This window comes from Pseudophryne corroboree, chromosome 7, assembly GCF_028390025.1.
Source record: "Pseudophryne corroboree isolate aPseCor3 chromosome 7, aPseCor3.hap2, whole genome shotgun sequence".
NCBI lineage: Eukaryota > Metazoa > Chordata > Amphibia > Anura > Myobatrachidae > Pseudophryne > Pseudophryne corroboree.
This window is the reverse complement of record NC_086450.1, coordinates 194487785-194502484: the sequence shown is the minus strand read 5'-3', so window position 1 is coordinate 194502484 and position 14700 is coordinate 194487785.

The window sequence follows — 14700 nt, the reverse complement described above, 5'->3', positions numbered from 1 at the left end:
CATTCTATACCTGTGGTGCATTTTAGTTTTGCAGTTTGCTGACACAGTGACCACCAGTATACTATATATAGCAGTACGGAAAGGCCACTGCTGTACCTACCTCTGTGTCGTCATTAAGTATACTATCCATCTACATTCTATACCTGTGGTGCATTTTAGTTTTGCAGTTTGCTGACACAGTGACCACCAGTATACTATATATAATAGCAGTACGGTACGGAAGGCCACTGCTGTACCTACCTCTGTGTCGTCATTAAGTATACTATCCATCTACATTCTATACCTGTGGTGCATTTTAGTTTTGCAGTTTGCTGACACAGTGACCACCAGTATGCTATATATAATAGCAGTACGGTACGGAAGGCCAATGCTGTACCTACCTCTGTGTCATGACGTCATTAAGTATACTATCCATCTACATTCTATACCTGTGGTGCATTTTAGTTTTGCAGTTTGCTGACACAGTGACCACCAGTATACTATATATAGCAGTACGGAAGGCCACTGCTGTACCTACCTCTGTGTCGTCATTAAGTATACTATCCATCTACATTCTATACCTGTGGTGCATTTTACTTTTGCAGTTTGCTGACACAGTAACCACCAGTATACTATATATAGCAGTATGGTACGGAAGACCACTGCTGTACCTACCTCTGTGTCGTCATTAAGTATACTATCCATCTACATTCTATACCTGTGGTGCATTTTAGTTTTGCAGTTTGCTGACACAGTGACCACCAGTATATATAGCAGTACGGTACGGAAGGCCACTGCTCTACCTACCTCTGTGTCGTCAAGTATACTATCCATCCATACCTGTGGTGCATTTCAGTTGTGCGCAGTATATATAGTAGTAAGCCATTGCTATTGATACTGGCATATAATTCCACACATTAAAAAATGGAGAACAAAAATGTGGAGGTTAAAATAGGGAAAGATCAAGATCCACTTACACCTCGTGCTGAAGCTGCTGCCACTAGTCATGGCCGAGACGATGAAATGCCATCAACGTCGTCTGCCAAGGCCGATGCCCAATGTCATAGTAGAGAGCATGTAAAATCCAAAAAACAAAAGTTCAGTAAAATGACCCAAAAATCTAAATTAAAAGCGTCTGAGGAGAAGCGTAAACTTGCCAATATGCCATTTACGACACGGAGTGGCAAGGAACGGCTGAGGCCCTGGCCTATGTTCATGGCTAGTGGTTCAGCTTCACATGAGGATGGAAGCACTCATCCTCTCGCTAGAAAAATGAAAAGACTTAAGCTGGCAAAAGCACAGCAAAGAACTGTGCATTCTCCTAAATCACAAATACCCAAGGAGAGTCCAATTGTGTCGGTTGCGATGCCTGACCTTCCCAACACTGGACGGGAAGAGCTTGCGCCTTCCACCATTTGCACGCCCCCTGCAAGTGCTGGAAGGAGCACCCGCAGTCCAGTTCCTGATAGTCAAATTGAAGATGTCACTGTTGAAGTACACCAGGATGAGGATATGGGTGTTGCTGGCGCTGGGGAGGAAATTGACAAGGAGGATTCTGATGGTGAGGTGGTTTGTTTAAGTCAGGCACCCGGGGAGACACCTGTTGTCCGTGGGAGGAATATGGCCATTGACATGCCTGGTCAAAATAAAAAAAAAATCAGCTCTTCGGTGTGGAATTATTTCAACACAAATGCGGACAACAGGTGTCAAGCCGTGTGGTGCCTTTGTAAAGCTGTAATAAGTAGGGGTAAGGACGTTAACCACCTCGGAACATCCTCCCTTATACGTCACCTGCAGCGCATTCATCATAAGTCAGTGACAAGTTCAAAAACTTTGGGTGACAGCGGAAGCAGTCCACTGACCACTAAATCCCTTCCTCTTGTAACCAAGCTCCTGCAAACCACACCACCAACTCCCTCAGTGTCAATTTCCTCCTTACCCAGGAAAGCCAATAGTCCTGCAGGCCATGTCACTGGCAAGTCTGACGAGTCCTCTCCTGCCTGGGATTCCTCCGATGCATCCTTGAGTGTAACGCCTACTGCTGCTGGCGCTGCTGTTGTAGCTGCTGGGAGTCGATCGTCATCCCAGAGGGGAAGTCGGAAGACCACTTGTACTACTTCCAGTAAGCAATTGACTGTCCAACAGTCCTTTGCAAGGAAGATGAAATATCACAGCAGTCATCCTGCTGCAAAGCAGATAACTCAGGCCTTGGCAGCCTGGGCGGTGAGAAACGTGGTTCCGGAATCCACCGTTAATTCAGAGCCGACTAGAGACTTGATTGAGGTACTGTTTCCCTGGTACCAAATACCATCTAGGTTCCATTTCTCTAGGCAGGCGATACCGAAAATGTACACAGACCTCAGAAAAAGAGTCACCAGTGTCCTAAAAAATGCAGTTGTACCCAATGTCCACTTAACCACGGACATGTGGACAAGTGGAGCAGGGCAGACTCAGGACTATATGACTGTGACAGCCCACTGGGTAGATGTATTGCCTCCCGCAGCAAGAACAGCAGCGGCGGCACCAGTAGCAGCATCTCGCAAACGCCAACTCGTTCCTAGGCAGGCTACGCTTTGTATCACCGCTTTCTAGAATAGGCACACAGCTGACAACCTCTTACGGATACTGAGGAAGATCATCGCAGAATGGCTTACCCCTATTGGACTCTCCTGGGGATTTGTGACATCGGACAACGCCAGCAATATTGTGCGTGCATTACATCTGGGCAAATTCCAGCACGTCCCATGTTTTGCACATACATTGAATTTGGTGGTGCAGAATTATTTAAAAAACGACAGGGGCGTGCAAGAGATGCTGTCGGTGGCCTGAAGAATTGCGGGCCACTTTCGGCATTCAGCCACCGCGTACAGAAGACTGGAGCACCACCAAACATTCCTGAACCTGCCCTGCCATCATCTGAAGCAAGAGGTGGTAACGAGGTGGAATTCAACCCTCTATATGCTTCAGAGGATGGAGGAGCAGCAAAAGGCCATTCAAGCCTATACATCTGCCCACGATATAGGCAAAGGAGGGGGAATGCTCCTGACTCAAGCGCAGTGGAGAATGATTTTAACGTTGTGCAAGGTTCTGCAACCCTTTGAACTTACCACACGTGAAGTCAGTTCAGACACTGCCAGCCTGAGTCAGGTCATTCCCCTCATCAGGCTTTTGCAGAAGAAGCTGGAGACATTGAAGGAGGAGCTAAAACAGAGTGATTCCGCTAGGCATGTGGGACTTGTGGATGGAGCCCTTAATTCGCTTAACCAGGATTCACGGGTGGTCAATCTGTTGAAATCAGAGCACTACATTTTGGCCACCGTGCTCGATCCTAGATTTAAAACATACGTTGAATCTCTCTTTCCGGCAGACACAAGTCTGCAGAGGTTCAAAGACCTGCTGGTGAGAAAATTGTCAAGTCAAGCGGAACGTGACCCGTCAACATCTCCTTCTTCACATTCTCCCGCAACTGGGGGTGCGAGGAAAAGGCTAAGAATTCCGAGCCCACCCGCTGGCGGTGATGCAGAGCAGTCTGGAGCGTGTGCTAACATCTGGTCCGGACTGAAGGACCTGCCAACGATTACTGACATGTCGTCTACTGTCACTGCATATGATTCTCTCACCATTGAAAGAATGGTGGAGGATTATATTAGTGACCGCATCCAAGTAGGCACGTCAGACAGTCCGTACGTATACTGGCAGGAAAAAGAGGCAATTTGGAGGCCCTTGCACAAACTGGCTTTATTCTACCTAACTTGCCCTCCCTCCAGTGTGTACTCTGAAAGAGTGTTTAGTGCAGCCGCTCACCTTGTCAGCAATCGGCGTACGAGGTTACTTCCAGAAAATGTGGAGAAGATGATGTTCATCAAAATGAATTATAATCAATTCCTCCGTGGAGACATTCACCAGCAGCAATTGCCTCCACAAAGTACACAGGGACCTGAGATGGTGGATTCCAGTGGGGACGAATTACTAATCTGTGAGGAGGGGGATGTACTAGAGATGAGCGCCTGAAATTTTTCGGGTTTTGTGTTTTGGTTTTGGGTTCGGTTCCGCGGCCGTGTTTTGGGTTCGACCGCGTTTTGGCAAAACCTCACCGAATTTTTTTTGTCGGATTCGGGTGTGTTTTGGATTCGGGTGTTTTTTTAAAAAACACTAAAAAACAGCTTAAATCATAGAATTTGGGGGTCATTTTGATCCCATATTATTATTAACCTCAAAAACCATAATTTCCACTCATTTTCAGTCTATTCTGAATACCTCACACCTCACAATATTATTTTTAGTCCTAAAATTTGCAACAAGGTCGCTGGATGACTAAGCTAAGCGACACTAGTGGCCGACACAAACACCTGGCCCATCTAGGAGTGGCACTGCAGTGTCACGCAGGATGTCCCTTCCAAAAAACCCTCCCCAATCAGCACATGACGCAAAGAAAAAAAGAGGCGCAATGAGGTAGCTGACTGTGTGAGTAAGATAAGCGACCCTAGTGGCCGACACAAACACCGGGCCCATTTAGGAGTGGCACTGCAGTGTCACGCAGGATGTCCCTTCCAAAAAACCCTCCCCAATCAGCACATGACGCAAAGAAAAAAAGAGGCGCTATGAGGTAGCTGACTGTGTGAGTAAGATTAGCGACCCTAGTGGCCGACACAAACACCGGGCCCATTTAGGAGTGGCACTGCAGTGTCACGCAGGATGTCCCTTCCAAAAAACCCTCCCCAATCAGCACATGACGCAAAGAAAAAAAGAGGCGCAATGAGGTAGCTGACTGTGTGAGTAAGATTAGCGACCCTAGTGGCCGACACAAACACCGGGCCCATTTAGGAGTGGCACTGCAGTGTCACGCAGGATGTCCCTTCCAAAAAAACCCTCCCCAATCAGCACATGACGCAAAGAAAAAAAGAGGCGCAATGAGGTAGCTGACTGTGTGAGTAAGATTAGCGACCCTAGTGGCCGACACAAACACCGGGCCCATTTAGGAGTGGCACTGCAGTGTCACGCAGGATGTCCCTTCCAAAAAACCCTCCCCAATCAGCACATGACGCAAAGAAAAAAAGAGGCGCAATGAGGTAGCTGACTGTGTGAGTAAGATTAGCGACCCTAGTGGCCGACACAAACACCGGGCCCATTTAGGAGTGGCACTGCAGTGTCACGCAGGATGTCCCTTCCAAAAAACCCTCCCCAATCAGCACATGACGCAAAGAAAAAAAGAGGCGCAATGAGGTAGCTGACTGTGTGAGTAAGATTAGCGACCCTAGTGGCCGACACAAACACCGGGCCCATTTAGGAGTGGCACTGCAGTGTCACGCAGGATGTCCCTTCCAAAAAACCCTCCCCAATCAGCACATGACGCAAAGAAAAAAAGAGGCGCAATGAGGTAGCTGACTGTGTGAGTAAGATTAGCGACCCTAGTGGCCGACACAAACACCGGGCCCATCTAGGAGTGGCACTGCAGTGTCACGCAGGATGTCCCTTCCAAAAAACCCTCCCCAATCAGCACATGACGCAAAGAAAAAAAGAGGCGCAATGAGGTAGCTGACTGTGTGAGTAAGATAAGCGACCCTAGTGGCCGACACAAACACTGGGCCCATTTAGGAGTGGCACTGCAGTGTCATGCAGGATGTCCCTTCCAAAAAACCCTCCCCAATCAGCACATGACGCAAAGAAAAAAAGAGGCGCAATGAGGTAGCTGACTGGTGAGTAAGATTAGCGACCCTAGTGGCCGACACAAACACCGGGCCCATTTAGGAGTGGCACTGCAGTGTCACGCAGGATGTCCCTTCCAAAAAACCCTCCCCAATCAGCACATGACGCAAAGAAAAAAAGAGGCGCAATGAGGTAGCTGACTGTGTGAGTAAGATTAGCGACCCTAGTGGCCGACACAAACACCGGGCCCATTTAGGAGTGGCACTGCAGTGTCACGCAGGATGTCCCTTCCAAAAAACCCTCCCCAATCAGCACATGACGCAAAGAAAAAAAGAGGCGCAATGAGGTAGCTGACTGTGTGAGTAAGATTAGCGACCCTAGTGGCCGACACAAACACCGGGCCCATTTAGGAGTGGCACTGCAGTGTCACGCAGGATGTCCCTTCCAAAAAACCCTCCCCAATCAGCACATGACGCAAAGAAAAAAAGAGGCGCAATGAGGTAGCTGACTGTGTGAGTAAGATTAGCGACCCTAGTGGCCGACACAAACACCGGGCCCATTTAGGAGTGGCACTGCAGTGTCACGCAGGATGTCCCTTCCAAAAAACCCTCCCCAAACAGCACATGACGCAAAGAAAAATAAAAGAAAAAAGAGGTGCAAGATGGAATTGTCCTTGGGCCCTCCCACCCACCCTTATGTTGTATAAACAAAACAGGACATGCACACTTTAACCAACCCATCATTTCAGTGACAGGGTCTGCCACACGACTGTGACTGATATGACGGGTTGGTTTGGACCCCCCCCCAAAAAGAAGCAATTAATCTCTCCTTGCACAAACTGGCTCTACAGAGGCAAGATGTCCACCTCATCATCACCCTCCGATATATCACCGTGTACATCCCCCCTCCTCACAGATTATCAATTCGTCCCCACTGGAATCCACCATCTCAGCTCCCTGTGTACTTTGTGGAGGCAATTGCTGCTGGTCAATGTCTCCGCGGAGGAATTGATTATAATTCATTTTAATGAACATCATCTTCACCACATTTTCTGGATGTAACCTCGTACGCCGATTGCTGACAAGGTGAGCGGCGGCACTAAACACTCTTTCGGAGTACACACTTGTGGGAGGGCAACTTAGGTAGAATAAAGCCAGTTTGTGCAATGGCCTCCAAATTGCCTCTTTTTCCTGCCAGTATAAGTACGGACTGTCTGACGTGCCTACTTGGATGCGGTCACTCATATAATCCTCCACCATTCTTTCAATGGTGAGAGAATCATATGCAGTGACAGTAGACGACATGTCCGTAATCGTTGTCTGGTCCTTCAGTCCGGACCAGATGTCAGCATCAGCAGTCGCTCCAGACTGCCCTGCATCACCGCCAGCGGGTGGGCTCGGAATTCTGAGCCTTTTCCTCGCACCCCCAGTTGCGGGAGAATGTGAAGGAGGAGATGTTGACAGGTCGCGTTCCGCTTGACTTGACAATTTTCTCACCAGCAGGTCTTTCAACCCCAGCAGACTTGTGTCTGCCGGAAAGAGAGATCCAAGGTAGGCTTTAAATCTAGGATCGAGCACGGTGGCCAAAATGTAGTGCTCTGATTTCAACAGATTGACCACCCGTGAATCCTTGTTAAGCGAATTAAGGGCTCCATCCACAAGTCCCACATGCCTAGCGGAATCGCTCCGTGTTAGCTCCTCCTTCAATGTCTCCAGCTTCTTCTGCAAAAGCCTGATGAGGGGAATGACCTGACTCAGGCTGGCAGTGTCTGAACTGACTTCACGTGTGGCAAGTTCAAAGGGCATCAGAACCTTGCACAACGTTGAAATCATTCTCCACTGCGCTTGAGACAGGTGCATTCCACCTCCTATATCGTGCTCAATTGTATAGGCTTGAATGGCCTTTTGCTGCTCCTCCAACCTCTGAAGCACATAGAGGGTTGAATTCCACCTCGTTACCACTTCTTGCTTCAGATGATGGCAGGGCAGGTTCAGTAGTTTTTGGTGGTGCTCCAGTCTTCTGTACGTGGTGCCTGTACGCCGAAAGTGTCCCGCAATTTTTCTGGCCACCGACAGCATCTCTTGCACGCCCCTGTCGTTTTTAAATAATTCTGCACCACCAAATTCAAGGTATGTGCAAAACATGGGACGTGCTGGAATTTGCCCATATTTAATGCACACACAATATTGCTGGCGTTGTCCGATGCCACAAATCCACAGGAGAGTCCAATTGGGGTAAGCCATTCCGCGATGATCTTCCTCAGTTGCCGTAAGAGGTTTTCAGCTGTGTGCGTATTCTGGAAACCGGTGATACAAAGCGTAGCCTGCCTAGGAAAGAGTTGGCGTTTGCGAGATGCTGCTACTGGTGCCGCCGCTGCTGTTCTTGCGGTGGGAGTCCATACATCTACCCAGTGGGCTGTCACAGTCATATAGTCCTGACCCTGCCCTGCTCCACTTGTCCACATGTCCGTGGTTAAGTGGACATTGGGTACAGCTGCATTTTTTAGGACACTGGTGACTCTTTTTCTGAGGTCTGTGTAAATTTTCGGTATCGCCTGCCTAGAGAAATGGAACCTAGATGGTATTTGGTACCGGGGACACAGTACCTCCAACAAGTCTCTAGTTGGCTCTGCAGTAATGATGGATACCGGAACCACGGTTCTCACCACCCAGGATGCCAAGGCCTCAGTTATCCGCTTTGCAGTAGGATGACTGCTGTGATATTTCATCTTCCTCGCAAAGGACTGTTGGACAGTCAATTGCTTGGTGGAAGTAGTAAAAGTGGTCTTACGACTTCCCCTCTGGGATGACCATCGACTCCCAGCAGCAACAACAGCAGCGCCAGCAGCAGTAGGCGTTACACGCAAGGATGCATCGGAGGAATCCCAGGCAGGAGAGGAATCGTCAGAATTGCCAGTGACATGGCCTGCAGGACTATTGGCATTCCTGGGGAAGGAGGAAATTGACACTGAGGGAGTTGGTGGGGTGGTTTGCGTGAGCTTGGTTACAAGAGGAAGGGATTTACTGGACAGTGGACTGCTTCCGCTGTCACCCAAAGTTTTTGAACTTGTCACTGTCTTATTATGAATGCGCTGCAGGTGACGTATAAGGGAGGATGTTCCGAGGTGGTTAACGTCCTTACCCCTACTTATTACAGCTTGACAAAGGGAACACACGGCTTGACACCTGTTGTCCGCATTTCTGTTGAAATACCTCCACACCGAAGAGCTGATTTTTTTGGTATTTTCACCTGGCATGTCAACGGCCATATTCCTCCCACCGACAACAGGTGTCTCCCCGGGTGCCTGTGACTTAAACAAACCACCTCACCATCAGAATCCTCCTTGTCAATTTCCTCCCCAGCGCCAGCAACACCCATATCCTCCTCATCCTGGTGTACTTCAACACTGACATCTTCAATCTGACTATCAGGAACTGGACTGCGGGTGCTCCTTCCAGCACTTGCAGGGGCGTGCAAATGGTGGAAGGCGCATGCTCTTCACGTCCAGTGTTGGGAAGGTCAGGCATCGCAACCGACACAATTGGACTCTCCTTGTGGATTTGGGATTTCGAAGAATGCACAGTTCTTTGCTGTGCTTTTGCCAGCTTGAGTCTTTTCATTTTTCTAGCGAGAGGCTGAGTGCTTCCATCCTCATGTGAAGCTGAACCACTAGCCATGAACATAGGCCAGGGCCTCAGCCGTTCCTTGCCACTTCCGTGTGGTAAATGGCATATTGGCAAGTTCACGCTTCTCCTCCGACAATTTTATTTTAGGTTTTGGAGTCCTTTTTTTACTGATATTTGGTGTTTTGGATTTGACATGCTCTGTACTATGACATTGGGCATCGGCCTTGGCAGACGACGTTGCTGGCATTTCATCGTCTCGGCCATGACTAGTGGCAGCAGCTTCAGCACGAGGTGGAAGTGGATCTTGATCTTTCCCTAATTTTGGAACCTCAACATTTTTGTTCTCCATATTTTAATAGGCACAACTAAAAGGCACCTCAGGTAAACAATGGAGATGGATGGATACTAGTATACAATTATGGACGGACTGCCGAGTGCCGACACAAAGGTAGCCACAGCCGTGAACTACCGTACTGTACTGTGTCTGCTGCTAATATAGACTGGTTGATAAAGAGATGTCGTAGTATGTATGTATAAAGAAGAAAGAAAAAAAAACCACGGTTAGGTGGTATACAATTATGGACGGACTGCCGAATGCCGACACAGAGGTAGCCACAGCCGTGAACTACCGTACTGTACTGTGTCTGCTGCTAATATAGACTGGTTAATAAAGAGATGTAGTAGTATGTATGTATAAAGAAGAAAGAAAAAAAAACCACGGGTAGGTGGTATACAATTATGGACGGACTGCCGAGTGCCGACACAGAGGTAGCCACAGCCGTGAACTACCGTACTGTACTGTGTCTGCTGCTAATATAGACTGGTTGATAAAGAGATGTCGTAGTATGTATGTATAAAGAAGAAAGAAAAAAAAACCACGGTTAGGTGGTATACAATTATGGACGGACTGCCGAGTGCCGACACAGAGGTAGCCACAGCCATGAACTACCGTACTGTACTGTGTCTGCTGCTAATATAGACTGGTTGATAAAGAGATGTCGTAGTATGTATGTATGAAGAAGAAAGAAAAAAAAAACACGGTTAGGTGGTATACAATTATGGACGGACTGCCGAGTGCCGACACAGAGGTAGCCACAGCCGTGAACTACCGTACTGTACTGTGTCTGCTGCTAATATAGACTGGTTGATAAAGAGATGTCGTAGCATGTATGTATAAAGAAGAAAGAAAAAAAAACCACGGTTAGGTGGTATACAATTATGGACGGACTGCCGAGTGCCGACACAGAGGTAGCCACAGCCGTGAACTACCGTACTGTACTGTGTCTGCTGCTAATATAGACTGGTTGATAAAGAGATGTAGTAGTATGTATGTATAAAGAAGAAAGAAAAAAAAACCACGGGTAGGTGGTATACAATTATGGATGGACTGCCGAGTGCCGACACAGAGGTAGCTACAGCCGTGAACTACCGTACTGTGTCTGCTGCGACTGGATGATAAATAATGATATAAAAAATATATATATATCACTACTGCAGCCGGACAGGTATATATATTATATAATGACGGACCTGCTGGACACTGTCTGTCAGCAGAATGAGTTTTTTATAGAATAAAAAAAAAAACACCACACAAGTGAAGTCACACGACGAGTGTTTAACTTTTTCAGGCAATCACAATATAGTATACTACTAACTATACTGGTGGTCAGTGTGGTCAGGTCACTGGTCAGTCACACTGGCAGTGGCACTCCTGCAGCAAAAGTGTGCACTGTTTAATTTTAATATAATATGTACTCCTGGCTCCTGCTATAACCTATAACTGGCACTGCAGTGCTCCCCAGTCTCCCCCACAATTATAAGCTGTGTGAGCTGAGCACAGTCAGATATATAATATATACATAGATGATGCAGCACACTGGGCTGAGCAGTGCACACAGATATGGTATGTGACTGTCTTGTACTCCTGGCTCCTGCTATAACCTATAACTGGCACTGCAGTGCTCCCCAGTCTCCCCCCACAATTATAAGCTGTGTGAGCTGAGCACAGTCAGATATATAATATATACATAGATGATGCAGGCATGCAGCACACTGGGCTGAGCAGTGCACACAGATATGGTATGTGACTGAGTCACTGTGTGTACCGTTTTTTTCAGGCAGAGAACGGATATATTAAATAAAACAACTGCACTGCTGGTGGTCACTGTGGTCAGTCACTAAACTCTGCACTCTCTTCTACAGTATCAGCCTCAGGTCAATCTCTCTCTCTCTCTCCTAATCTAAATGGAGAGGACGCCAGCCACGTCCTCTCCCTATCAATCTCAATGCACGTGTGAAAATGGCGGCGACGCGCGGCTCCTTATATAGAATTCGAGTCTCGCGAGAATCCGACAGCGTCATGATGACGTTCGGGCGCGCTCGGGTTAACCGAGCAAGGCGGGAAGATCCGAGTCGCTCGGACCCGTGAAAAAAAACATGAAGTTCGTGCGGGTTCGGATTCAGAGAAACCGAACCCGCTCATCTCTAGGATGTACACAGTGAAAGGGGTGAGGAATCGGAGGATGATGATGAGGTGGACATCTTGCCTCTGTAGAGCCAGTTTGTGCAAGGAGAGATTGATTGCTTCTTTTTTTGGTGGGGGCCCAAACCAACCAGTCATTTCAGTCACAGTCGTGTGGCAGACCCTGTCGCTGAAATGATGGGTTCGTTAAAGTGTGCATGTCCTGTTTATACAACATAAGGGTGGGTGGAAGGGCCCAAGGACAATTCCATCTTGCACCTCTTTTTTCTTTCATTTTTCTTTGCATCATGTGCTGTTTGGGGGCAATTTTTTTGAAGTGCCATCCTGCCTGACACTGCAGTGCCACTCCTAGATGGGCCAGGTGTTTGTGTCGGCCACTTGTGTCGCTTAGCTTAGTCACACAGCGACCTTGGTGCGCCTCTTTTTTTCTTTGCATCATGTGCTGTTTGGGGACAATTTTTTTGAAGTGCCATCCTGCCTGACACTGCAGTGCCACTCCTAGATGGGCCAGGTGTTTGTGTCGGCCACTTGTGTCGCTTAGCTTAGTCACACAGCGACCTTGGTGCGCCTCTTTTTTTCTTTGCATCATGTGCTGTTTGGGGACAATTTTTTTGAAGTGCCATCCTGCCTGACACTGCAGTGCCACTCCTAGATGGGCCAGGTGTTTGTGTCGGCCACTTGTGTCGCTTAGCTTAGTCACACAGCGACCTTGGTGCGCCTCTTTTTTTCTTTGCATCATGTGCTGTTTGGGGACAATTTTTTTGAAGTGCCATCCTGCCTGACACTGCAGTGCCACTCCTAGATGGGCTAAGGTGTTTGTGTCGGCCACTTGTGTCGCTTAGCTTAGTCACACAGCGACCTTGGTGCGCCTCTTTTTTTCTTTGCATCTCGTGCTGTTTGGGGACAATTTTTTTGAAGTGCCATCCTGCCTGACACTGCAGTGCCACTCCTAGATGGGCCAGGTGTTTGTGTCGGCCACTTGTGTCGCTTAGCTTAGCCATCCAGCGACCTCGGTGCAAATTTTAGGACTAAAAATAATATTGTGAGGTGTGAGGTGTTCAGAATACACTGGAAATGAGTGGAAATTATGGTTATTGAGGTTAATAAAACTATGGGATCAAAATGACCCCCAAATTCTATGATTTAAGCTGTTTTTTAGGGTTTTTTGTAAAAAACACCCGAATCCAAAACACACCCGAATCCGACAAAAAATTTTCGGTGAGGTTTTGCCAAAACGCGTCCGAATCCAAAACATGGCCGCGGAACCGAATCCAAAACCAAAACACAAAACCCGAAAAATGTCCGGTGCACATCACTACTGTTTACTGACCCCTCCATATCATCCACTCGGGTCCCATCCAGTTCCCAGAAAAAGTCTCTGGCCCAGATAATGCAAGGGGACACAGACACAGATTCCGACTCTGATGTCGACACTGGGGATTTGAGAGGGGTAGACCCCAAATTAGCCAAAAGCATACAATGTATGATAGTTGCTATAAAGGAAGTGTTGGAGTTACCTGAAACAACACTGGTCCCTGAGGAAAAGGATTATTTTAAATTAAATAAAAAGCAGGTTGTGACTTTTCCTCCTTCAAAGGATTTGAATGCGTTCTTTGAAAAATCCTGGGCTAACCCAGAGAAGAAATTTACCCTTCCCAGAAGGATACGTGTAGTGTACCCTTTCCCTGAGGAAGACAGGCACAAATGGGAGACACCTCCAATGATAGACACCACAGTTTCTCGGCTGTCTAAGAAAATAGTTTTGCCTGCCCCTGGTTCAGCCTCTTTAAAAGATCCAGCTGACCGTAAATTAGAAACAACCCTAAAATCCATATATATACGGTTAACGGAACGGTGCTCAGGCCCACCATTGCTTGTGCGTGGGTAGGTAACGCTGTGGAAAAATGGTCTGACAACTTGCTTGTTAACATAGTCACAGTTGACAGGGATAAAATAGTCCTAACTCTCGGCCATATCAAAGATGCTGCAGGATACTTAGTTGAAGCTATGAAGGATATTGGGTTGCCGAGTTCAACGATTTCAGCCCGCAGGGCGCTGTGGATCTGCCAATTGAATGCTGATGCGGAATCAAAAAAGAAAATTGAGGAGCTTCCTTAAAATGGAGAAGCCCTCTTTGGAGACAAGCTGGATGCCATGATATCAACAACTACATCAAGCAAGTCAGCATTTCTGCCTTCCGCAGCTGCTCCACCTAGGAAAGGATTTCATTCTCATACGATGCAATCCTTTCGGACCAACAAGTCCAAAAAGGCAAGGGGTACCCCCTTCTTTGCAGGAAGAGGTCGAGGAAGAGGTGAAAAATCTACAACACCATCAGGCTCGCAGGAGCAGAAGTCAACAGCTACTTCTGCTAAAACCGGAGGAGCTGTGCGTCCCTGTCAGTCAGCGTCTATATCCACTGCAGAGGGAAAATGGCACTGGTGAGCTGCTGGATCCTCTCATAGTGAAGCCCCGCCCCTTCAATGGCGCGCGGACTTCCCGCTTTTTTTTATACTGGCTGAGGTAATTTTTGTGCTTAAAATGGAGCAGAACCATTTGAAGGCTGTGTTTGCCAGTTTGGGTACTGTGTACAGTGTACTGAGACGCAGTTGTGTACTGTGTCTGGAGACGCATTCCGTCCCGTTTAGAAGCCGCGCGTCTCCGTACCCTCATGCCGCCATAATGGCCGGCGCCCCTCTGACCGGGACACCGGCTCAGTACTCACCACTCTTCATTCTTCTGGCTCTGTTAGGGGTGGCGGCATGCTGCGGGAATGTACGCTTGCTGTGGTGGGGCTTGCGAATAGTTCTTTCAGGAGCTCAGTGTCCTGTCAGTGGGGAACGGGACCATTAACCTTTCAAGAAGTTGGGTCGTTTCACCCCCTAAGTCCCACGAAGCAGGCAAGCTGGTGCCAACCAGCCCTGCCTGAAAATAGCAAACAGCCTAGAGACTGATGCGTCCACTATC